Below are 12,292 nucleotides of genomic sequence, written 5' to 3'. Positions count from 1 at the left end.
ACTGAGAGCTTGACAGACACACAGAGACTGACAGACTCACTGACAGAATAACAGACACACTGACAGAATGACAGACACACTGATACACTGTAAGACACACTGACACACTGACAGACTGACAAGACACATTGACAAAATGACAGACACATTGACAGAATGACAGACACACTGACACACTGATAGACAGACTGACACACTGATAGATAGACTGACAGACCCACTGAGAGTGACGGACACACTTAGATTGACGGACACACTGACAGACTGACAGACAAACTGAGACTGACAAACACACTGAGATACTGACGGACACACTGACAGACTGACGACACACTGACAGACTGACGACAGACTGACGACACACTGACAGACTGACGACACACTGACAGACTGACGACACACTAACAGACTGACAGACTGACAGACACCCTGAGAGACTGACGAACACACTGAGAGACTTACAGACACCCTGAGAGACTGACCAACACCCTGAGAGACTGACGGACACACTGAGAGACTGACGGACACACTGAGAGACTGACGGACACACTGAGAGACTGACAGACACACTGAGAGCTTGACAGACACACAGAGACTGACAGACTCACTGACAGAATAACAGACACACTGACAGAATGACAGACACACTGATACACTGTAAGACACACTGACACACTGACAGACACACTGACAGACTGACAAGACACATTGACAAAATGACAGACACATTGACAGAATGACAGACACACTGACACACTGATAGACAGACTGACACACTGATAGATAGACTGACAGACCCACTGAGAGTGACGGACACACTTAGATTGACGGACACACTGACAGACTGACAGACAAACTGAGACTGACAAACACACTGAGATACTGACGGACACACTGACAGACTGACGACAGACTGACGACACACTGACAGACTGACGACACACTGACAGACTGACGACACACTAACAGACTGACAGACTGACAGACACCCTGAGAGACTGACGAACACACTGAGAGACTTACAGACACTCTGAGAGACTGACCAACACCCTGAGAGACTGACGGACACACTGAGAGACTGACGGACACACTGAGAGACTGACGGACACACTGAGAGACTGACGGACACACTGAGAGACTGACGGACACACTGAGAGACTGACAGACACACTGAGAGCTTGACAGACACACAGAGACTGACAGACTCACTGACAGAATAACAGACACACTGACAGAATGACAGACACACTGATACACTGTAAGACACACTGACACACTGACAGACACACTGACAGACTGACAGACACACAGACAGACTGACAGACTGACAGAATCACACACAGACAGACACACAGAGAGACTAAAACACTGACACACAGACTGGCATACAGACTGATGCTTAAACAGACATACACACTGACAGACAGACTCACACACAGACTGACACACAGACTGACATACAGACTGACAGACAGACTGACACACAAACTGACAGACAGACTGAAAGACTCACACACAGACAGACACACTGTCTGTCAGTGTGTCTGTCATTGTGTCTGTCATTGTGTCTGTAAGTCAGTCTGACTGACAGACACACTGACAGACATTGACAGAATGACAGACACACTATCACACTGACAGACACATTGACAGAATGACAGACACATTGACACACTGACAGACACACTGACAGACACACTGACAGACACACTGACAGACACACTGACAGACACACTGACAGACACACTGACAGACACACTGACAGACACACTGACAGACACACTGACAGACACACTGACAGACACACTGACAGACACACTGACAGACACACTGACAGACACACTGACAGACTGACAGATACACTGACCAACTGATAGACAAACTGGCAGACTGGCAGACTGGCAGAATCACACACTGACAGACAGATTCACAGACTGACAGAATCACACACAGCTAGACACACAGAGAGACTGAAACACTTACACGCAGACTGGAACACAGACTGACACCTAGACAGACATACACACTGACAGACAGACTACCAGACTGACAGACAGACAGACACACAGACTGACAGATAGACTGACAGACACACACAGACACACTTTCTGTCATTGTGTCTGTCCGTCAGTCTGACTGACAGACACACTGAGAGACTGACGGACACACTGACGGTCACACTTGCAGTCTGACAGACACACTTGCAGTCAACTTGGGCAACTTTCAATGTTACAATTAAAAAGTTGTTAAAATAAAGTTGTTAGAATAACAAAAGTTTTACCTCTTCATTACTCTTGTTTCGCTCTGTTTCAGCCACAGGCAGATTGTATCCTTCACCTCAATATGGTTAACCTTATGAAGTTTCAGGACAGCAGCTGCAAAAACCAATAAATAAATAACATACCAGCCATATTCACAATAAAGATTAATTCAGACACTTTATCCCCCAAATTTTAAATTATATCTAGCAAGAGCAGATACAAGAATACTGCACTTTTAATTAAGCTGTGCACAACAATTTTGGTCAATTACTTTAATGCCTTTTTTCTAACGTCCAAAAGATGCATTAATAAATTTATTATTAGAAAAAGACCAAGAAATTCCAAAGTTATGTTTCTTGGCCCTCATTTAATAATTATAATGGTATCTTTACCTCGTAAGGAAACTTAGGGAGACAGGATTAGAATTATATAGAATATTGTGGAAGCTAGAGTACAGGACTTTAATAACATCATAGAAAAGCGAAAATGAGATAGTAAGGCCACGTCCAGAGAATGGGAAGAGAGAGGCAGACTAGGCATCAAGAAAGAAGACCTACATGACAACACTATTCTAACTAATGGATGTCCCTGCATTTTATATACAGTGGTTGGCATGAAAACAAAATGCAGTAGAACCGACCCAGCCAATAATACCAGATAAGCAAGTTTCCAGGCTACAAAAAATTCCTACAAATTCAACAAAGCACATGACTTACATTTCAAAGTTACTAATGGCAACTGTTCTGTAATAAAGAAATTGTGATAATTCAAATAAATTACAGTTTTTTGATTTCAGTTATAACAACTAGGCCTACATAGAAAATACTAAAACATATATGTAGATGGTTTGTTAGGTTAATTTAATTATAATTAGTAATTCATAATCAAATTCATGATTTAAAATTATTTTTAATAAATGTATCTAAACTTCTTATTAAAACTCTGTAATAGTGCAGCTAAACTATTTAATGTATCCTGTTTTGAATACATCCTGTTATGGAATACTTAGCCAGACACACTGAAAGACTGACGGACACACTGACAGACTGACAGACACACTTATAGACAGACTGACAGACACATTAATAGACAGACTGACGGACACACTGAGAGATGACGGACACACTGAGAGACTGACAGACACACTGACAGTCACATTGACACACTGACAGACATATTGACAGAATGAAAGACACACTGACACACTGACAAAAAGATTAACACACTGACAGACACACATATAGACAGACTGACAGACACACTGATAGACAGACTGACAGACACACTGATATACAGACTGACAGACACACTGATATACAGACTGACAGACACACTGAAAGACAGACTGACGGACACACTGAGAGACTGACGGACACACTGAGAGACTGACAGACACACTGACAGTCACATTGACACACTGACAGACATATTGACAGAATGAAAGACACACTGACACACTGACAAACAGATTAACACACTGACAGACACACATATAGACAGACTGACAGACACACTGATAGACAGACTGACAGACACACTGATAGACAGACTGACAGACACACTGATAGACAGACTGACAGACACACTGATATACAGACTGACAGACACACTGAAAGACAGACTGACGGACACACTGAGAGACTGACGGACACACTGAGAGACTGACGGACACACTGAGAGACTAACGGACACACAGAGAATGACGGACACACTGAGAGACTGACGGACACACTGACAGACTGACGGACACACTGACAGTCTGACGGACACACTGACAAAATGACAGACATTAAAAGAATGACAGACACACTATCAAACTGACAGACACACTGATAGACAGACTGACAGACACACTGAAAGACTGACGGACACACAGAGAGACTGACGGACACACAGAGAGACTGACGGACACACTGAGGGACTGACGGACACACTGAGAGACTGACGGACACACTGAGAGACTGACGGACACACTGAGAGAATGACGGACACACTGAGAGAATGACGGACACACTGACAGACTGACATACACACTGACAGACAGACCGACAGACACACTGAGAGACTAACAGACACACTGACATACTTACTACACACTGACAGACTGACGACACACTGACACATTGACAGACTGACAGACACATTGACAGACTGACAGACACATTGACAGAATGACAGACACATTGACAGAATGACAGACACATTGACAGAATGACAGACAAACTGACACATTGACAGACTGACAGACACACTGATAAAATGACAGACACACTGACAGACTGACAGAATCACACACAGACAGAAAGACTGAGAGACTGACAGAATCTCACACGGACAGAAACACTGACAGACATTGACAGAATGACAGACACACTGACACTGATAGACAGATTGACAGACTGACAGTCACACTGACACACTGATAGACAGACTGACAGACACACAGAGACTGACGGACACACTGATACACTGACAGACACATTGCCAGAATGACAGACACACTGACAGACTGACAAACACACTGAGAGAATGACAGACACATTGACAGAATGACAGACACACTGATAAAATGACAGACACACTGACAGACTGACAGAATCACACACAGACAGAAAGACTGAGAGACTGACAGAATCTCACACGGACAGAAACACTGACAGACATTGACAGAATGACAGACACACTGACACTGATAGACAGATTGACAGACTGACAGTCACACTGACACACTGATAGACAGACTGACAGACACACAGAGACTGACGGACACACTGATACACTGACAGACACATTGCCAGAATGACAGACACACTGACAGACTGACAAACACACTGAGAGAATGACAGACACACTGACAGAATGACAGACACACTGACAGAAAAACAGACACAATGACAGACTGACAGACACAATGACAGACTGACACACTGGCAGACAGACTGACAGACTGACAGAATCACACACAGACAGAAAGACTGAGAGACTGACAGAATCTCACACGGACAGAAACACTGACAGAGATTGACAGAATGACAGACACTGACACACTGATAGACAGATTGACAGACTGACAGTCACACTGACACACTGATAGACAGACTGACAGACACACAGAGACTGACGGACACACTGATACACTGACAGACACATTGACAGAATGACAGACACACTGACAGACTGACAAACACACTGAGAGAATGACAGACACACTGACAGAATGACAGACACACTGACAGAAAAACAGACACAATGACAGAATTACAGACACACTGACAGACTGACACACTGACAGACTGACAGACACACTGACAGACCGACTGACACTCTGACAGACTGACAGACACACTGACTGACTGACACACTGATAGACTGACAGACACACTGACAGACCGACTGACACTCTGACAGACTGACAGACACACTGACAGACTGACGGACACACTGACAGACTTATAGACACATTGACAGAATGACGGAAACACTGACACACTGACAGACACACTGACAGACTGACAGACACATTGACTGAATGACAGACTCACTGAAACACTGATGGACAGACAGATAGACTGACAGAATCACACACAGACAGACACACAGACCGACTGAAACACTGACACACAGATTGACACACAGACTGGCACACAGACATACTAACTTACTGAAAGGCAGACATACAGACTGACACACAGACGTACACACTGACAGACACACTGAGAGACTGACAGACACACTTACAGTCACATTGACACACTGACAGACATATTGACAGAATGAAAGACACACTGATACACTGACAGACACATTGACACACTGACAGACACACTGATAGACAGACTGACAGACACACTGATATACAGACTGACAGACACACTGATAGACAGACTGACGGACACACTGAGAGACTGACGGACACACTGAGAGACTAACGGACACACTGAGAGACAGACGGACACACTGAGAGACAGACGGACACAACTGACAGAGTGACGGACACACTGACAGTCAGACGGACACACTGACAGTCTGACGGACAGACTGACAGAATGACAGACATTAAAAGAATGACAGACACACTATCAACCTGACAGACACACTGATAGACAGACTGACAGACACACTGAGAGACTGACGGACACACTGAGAGACTGACGGACACACTGAGAGACTGACGGACACACTGAGAGAATGACGGACACACTGAGAGAATGACGGACACACTGAGAGACTGACAGACAGACTGACAGACAGACTGACAGACACACTGGGAGACTGACAGACACACTGACATACTTACTACACACTGACAGACTGACGACACACTGACACATTGACAGACTGACAGACACATTGACAGAATGAGAGACATATTGACAGAATGACAGACACACTGACACATTGACAGACTGACAGACACATTGACAGAATGACAGTCACACAGACACACAGACAGACTCAAACACAGACAGACTGACACAGAGAGACTGACACACAGACAGACTGACACACAAAGAGACTGACAGACACAATGACATACACACTGACAGAATGACATAATGACATACACACTGACAGACTGACGGACACACTGAGAGACTGACGGACACACTGAGAGACTGACGGACACCCTGAGCGAATGAAGGACACACTGACAGACTGACGACACACTAACAGACTAACAGACACACTAACGGACTGACAAACACACTGACGGACACACAGCCTGACTGACAGACAGACTGACTGACTCACAGACACACTTTCAGAATGACAGACTGACAGACACACTTTCAGAATGACAGACTGACAGACACACTTTCAGACTGACAGACACACTGACAGACGGACTGAGAGACTGACGGACACACTGAGAGTCTGACCGACACACTGAGAGTCTGACTGACACACTGAAAGACTGACGGACACACTGAAAGACTGACGGACACAATGACACACTGACAGACACATTGACAGACTGACAGACAAATTGACAGAATGACACACTGACACACTGATAGACAGACTGGCAGACTGACAGAATCACACAATGACAGACATACTGACAGAATCACACACAGACAGACACACAGACAGACCGTCCCACTGACACACAGATTGGCACGCAGACTTACACTTAGACAGACACTCACACACAGGAAGACACATTGACAGAATGACAGACACAATAACACTGATAGACAGATTGACAAACACACAGACTGACAGACACACTGACACACTGACAGACATATTGACAGAATGACAGACACACTGACACAATGATAGACAGCCTGAGACACACTGAGACACACTGAGAAACTGGCGGACACACTGACACATTGACAGATTCACTGACAGACTGTCAGACACATTGAGAGAATTACAGACACACTTACACACTGATAGACAGACTGACAGACACACAGAGACTGACGGACACACTGACAGACTGGCAGACAGACAGAATCACACACTGACAGACAGACTGACAGAATCACACACGGACAGACAGACACATTGACAGAATGACAGACACACTGACACACTGATAGACAGACTGACAGACACACTGATAGACAGACTGACAGACACACTGAGAGACTGACGAACACACTGACAGACTGACAGACACCCTGAGAGACTGACGAACACCCTGAGAGACTGACGAACACCCTGAGAGACTGACGAACACCCTGAGAGACTGACGGACACACTGAGAGACTGACGGACACACTGAGAGACTGACGGACACACTGAGAGACTGACGGACACACTGAGAGACTGACGGACACACTGAGAGACTGACGGACACACTGAGAGCTTGACAGACACACAGAGACTGACAGACTCACTGACAGAATAACAGTCACACTGACAGAATGACAGACACACTGATACACTGTAAGACACACTGACACACTGACAGACACACTGACAGACTGACAAGACACATTGACAAAATGACAGACACATTGACAGAATGACAGACACACTGACACACTGATAGACAGACTGACACACTGATAGATAGACTGACAGACCCACTGAGAGTGACGGACACACTTAGATTGACGGACACACTGACAGACTGACAGACAAACTGAGACTGACAAACACACTGAGATACTGACGGACACACTTAGATTGACGGACACACTGACAGACTGACAGACAAACTGAGACTGACAAACACACTGAGATACTGACGGACACACTGACAGACTGACGACAGACTGACGACACACTGACAGACTGACGACACACTGACAGACTGACGACACACTAACAGACTGACAGACTGACAGACACCCTGAGAGACTGACGAACACACTGAGAGACTTACAGACACTCTGAGAGACTGACCAACACCCTGAGAGACTGACGGACACACTGAGAGACTGACGGACACACTGAGAGACTGACGGACACACTGAGAGACTGACGGACACACTGAGAGACTGACGGACACACTGAGAGACTGACAGACACACTGAGAGCTTGACAGACACACAGAGACTGACAGACTCACTGACAGAATAACAGACACACTGACAGAATGACAGACACACTGATACACTGTAAGACACACTGACACACTGACAGACTGACAAGACACATTGACAAAATGACAGACACATTGACAGAATGACAGACACACTGACACACTGATAGACAGACTGACACACTGATAGATAGACTGACAGACCCACTGAGAGTGACGGACACACTTAGATTGACGGACACACTGACAGACTGACAGACAAACTGAGACTGACAAACACACTGAGATACTGACGGACACACTGACAGACTGACGACACACTGACAGACTGACGACAGACTGACGACACACTGACAGACTGACGACACACTGACAGACTGACGACACACTAACAGACTGACAGACTGACAGACACCCTGAGAGACTGACGAATACACTGAGAGACTTACAGACACCCTGAGAGACTGACCAACACCCTGAGAGACTGACGGACACACTGAGAGACTGACGGACACACTGAGAGACTGACGGACACACTGAGAGACTGACAGACACACTGAGAGCTTGACAGACACACTGACAGAATGACACACTTACAGACTGACAAGACACATTGACAGAATGACAGACACATTGACAGAATGACAGACACACTGATAGACAGACTGACAGACCCACTGAGATTGACGGACACACTCAGATTGACGGACACACTGACAGACTGACAGACACACTGAGATACTGACGGACACACTGACAGACTGACGACACACTGACAGACTGACGACACACTGACAGACTGACGACACACTGACAGACTGACGACACACTGACAGACTGACGACACACTGACAGACTGACGACACACTGACAGACTGACGACACACTGACAGACTGACGACACACTAACAGACTGACAGACTGACAGACACACAGACAGACTGACAGACTGACAGAATCACACACAGACAGACACACAGAGAGACTGAAACACTGACACACAGACTGGCATACAAACATACTTAAACAGACATACACCTTTGACAGACAGACTCACACACAGACTGACTCACAGACTGACTCACAGACTGACTCACAGACTGACAGACACACTGACAGACACACTGACAGACACACTGACAGACACACTGACAGACACACTGACAGACACACTGACAGACACACTGACAGACACACTGACAGACACATACTGACAGACACACTGACAGACACATACAGACTCAAATACAGACAGACAGACACACTGATACAGACTGACAGACACACTTATAGACAGACTGACAGACACATTAATAGACAGACTGACGGACACACTGAGAGATGACGGACACACTGAGAGACTGACGGACACACTGAGAGAATGACGGACACACTGAGAGACTGACGGACACACTGAGAGACTGACGGACACACTGAGAGAATTACGGACACACTGAGAGAATGACGGACACACTGAGAGACTGACAGACACACTGAGAGACTGACAGACACACTGACAGTCACATTGACACACTGACAGACATATTGACAGAATGAAAGACACACTGACACACTGACAAACAGATTAACACACTGACAGACACACATATAGACAGACTGACAGACACACTGATAGACAGACTGAGACACACTGAGAGACACTGAGAAACTGGCGGACACACTGACACATTGACAGGTTCACTGACAGACTGTCAGACACATTGAGAGAATTACAGACACACTGACACACTGACAGACACACTGACAGACACACTGACAGACACATACTGACAGACACACTGACAGACACACACTGACTGACATACAGACTCAAATACAGACAGACAGACACACTGATACAGACTGACAGACACACTTATAGACAGACTGACAGACACATTAATAGACAGACTGACGGACACACTGAGAGATGACGGACACACTGAGAGACTGACAGACACACTGACAGTCACATTGACACACTGACAGACATATTGACAGAATGAAAGACACACTGACACACTGACAAAAAGATTAACACACTGACAGACACACATATAGACAGACTGACAGACACACTGATAGACAGACTGACAGACACACTGATATACAGACTGACAGACACACTGATATACAGACTGACAGACACACTGAAAGACAGACTGACGGACACACTGAGAGACTGACAGACACACTGACAGTCACATTGACACACTGACAGACATATTGACAGAATGAAAGACACACTGACACACTGACAAACAGATTAACACACTGACAGACACACATATAGACAGACTGACAGACACACTGATAGACAGACTGACAGACACACTGATATACAGACTGACAGACACACTGAAAGACAGACTGACGGACACACTGAGAGACTGACGGACACACTGAGAGACTGACGGACACACTGAGAGACTAACGGACACACAGAGAATGACGGACACACTGAGAGACTGACGGACACACTGACAGACTGACGGACACACTGACAGTCTGACGGACACACTGACAAAATGACAGACATTAAAAGAATGACAGACACACTATCAAACTGACAGACACACTGATAGACAGACTGACAGACACACTGAAAGACTGACGGACACACAGAGAGACTGACGGACACACAGAGAGACTGACGGACACACTGAGGGACTGACGGACACACTGAGAGACTGACGGACACACTGAGAGACTGACGGACACACTGAGAGAATGACGGACACACTGAGAGAATGACGGACACACTGACAGACTGACATACACACTGACAGACAGACCGACAGACACACTGAGAGACTAACAGACACACTGACATACTTACTACACACTGACAGACTGACGACACACTGACACATTGACAGACTGACAGACACATTGACAGACTGACAGACACATTGACAGAATGACAGACACATTGACAGAATGACAGACACATTGACAGAATGACAGACACATTGACAGAATGACAGACACACTGACACATTGACAGACTGACAGACACATTGACAGAATGACATTCACACAGACACACAGACAGACTCAAACAGACAGACACACACAGAGAGACTGACACACAGACAGACTAACACACTGACACACAGACAGACTAACACACTGACACACAGACACACAGACAGACTAATACACTGACACACAGAGAGACTGACGGACACACTGACAGACACACTGATAAAATGACAGACACACTGACAGACTGACTGACAGACTGACAGAATCACACACAGACAGAAAGACTGAGAGACTGACAGAATCTCACACGGACAGAAACACTGACAGACATTGACAGAATGACAGACACACTGACACACTGATAGACAGATTGACAGACTGACAGTCACACTGACACACTGATAGACAGACTGACAGACACACAGAGACTGACGGACACACTGATACACTGACAGACACATTGCCAGAATGACAGACACACTGACAGACTGACAAACACACTGAGAGAATGACAGACACATTGACAGAATGACAGACACAC

The 12,292-nt window shown here is 45.8% G+C and overlaps 1 long non-coding RNA gene across 1 annotated transcript in view; it reads right to left on the bottom strand.

The window, feature by feature from the left end:
• Positions 1 to 2,287: 2,287 nt before the first annotated feature.
• LOC134544225 (uncharacterized) overlaps positions 2,288 to 12,292 on the bottom strand; it is a 100,618-nt gene continuing 90,613 nt past the window's right edge. Inside the window, exon 4 of the long non-coding RNA XR_010077616.1 lies at positions 2,288 to 2,375. This is a non-coding gene — a long non-coding RNA (uncharacterized LOC134544225). The remainder of the gene's footprint in view (positions 2,376 to 12,292) is intronic.

The sequence above is a fragment of the Bacillus rossius genome, unplaced genomic scaffold (genome assembly GCF_032445375.1).
Source record: "Bacillus rossius redtenbacheri isolate Brsri unplaced genomic scaffold, Brsri_v3 Brsri_v3_scf33, whole genome shotgun sequence".
Lineage (NCBI taxonomy): Eukaryota > Metazoa > Arthropoda > Insecta > Phasmatodea > Bacillidae > Bacillus > Bacillus rossius.
The sequence above is the reverse complement of the archived record's forward strand: the minus strand, read 5'-3'. Positions and strand labels throughout refer to the sequence as shown.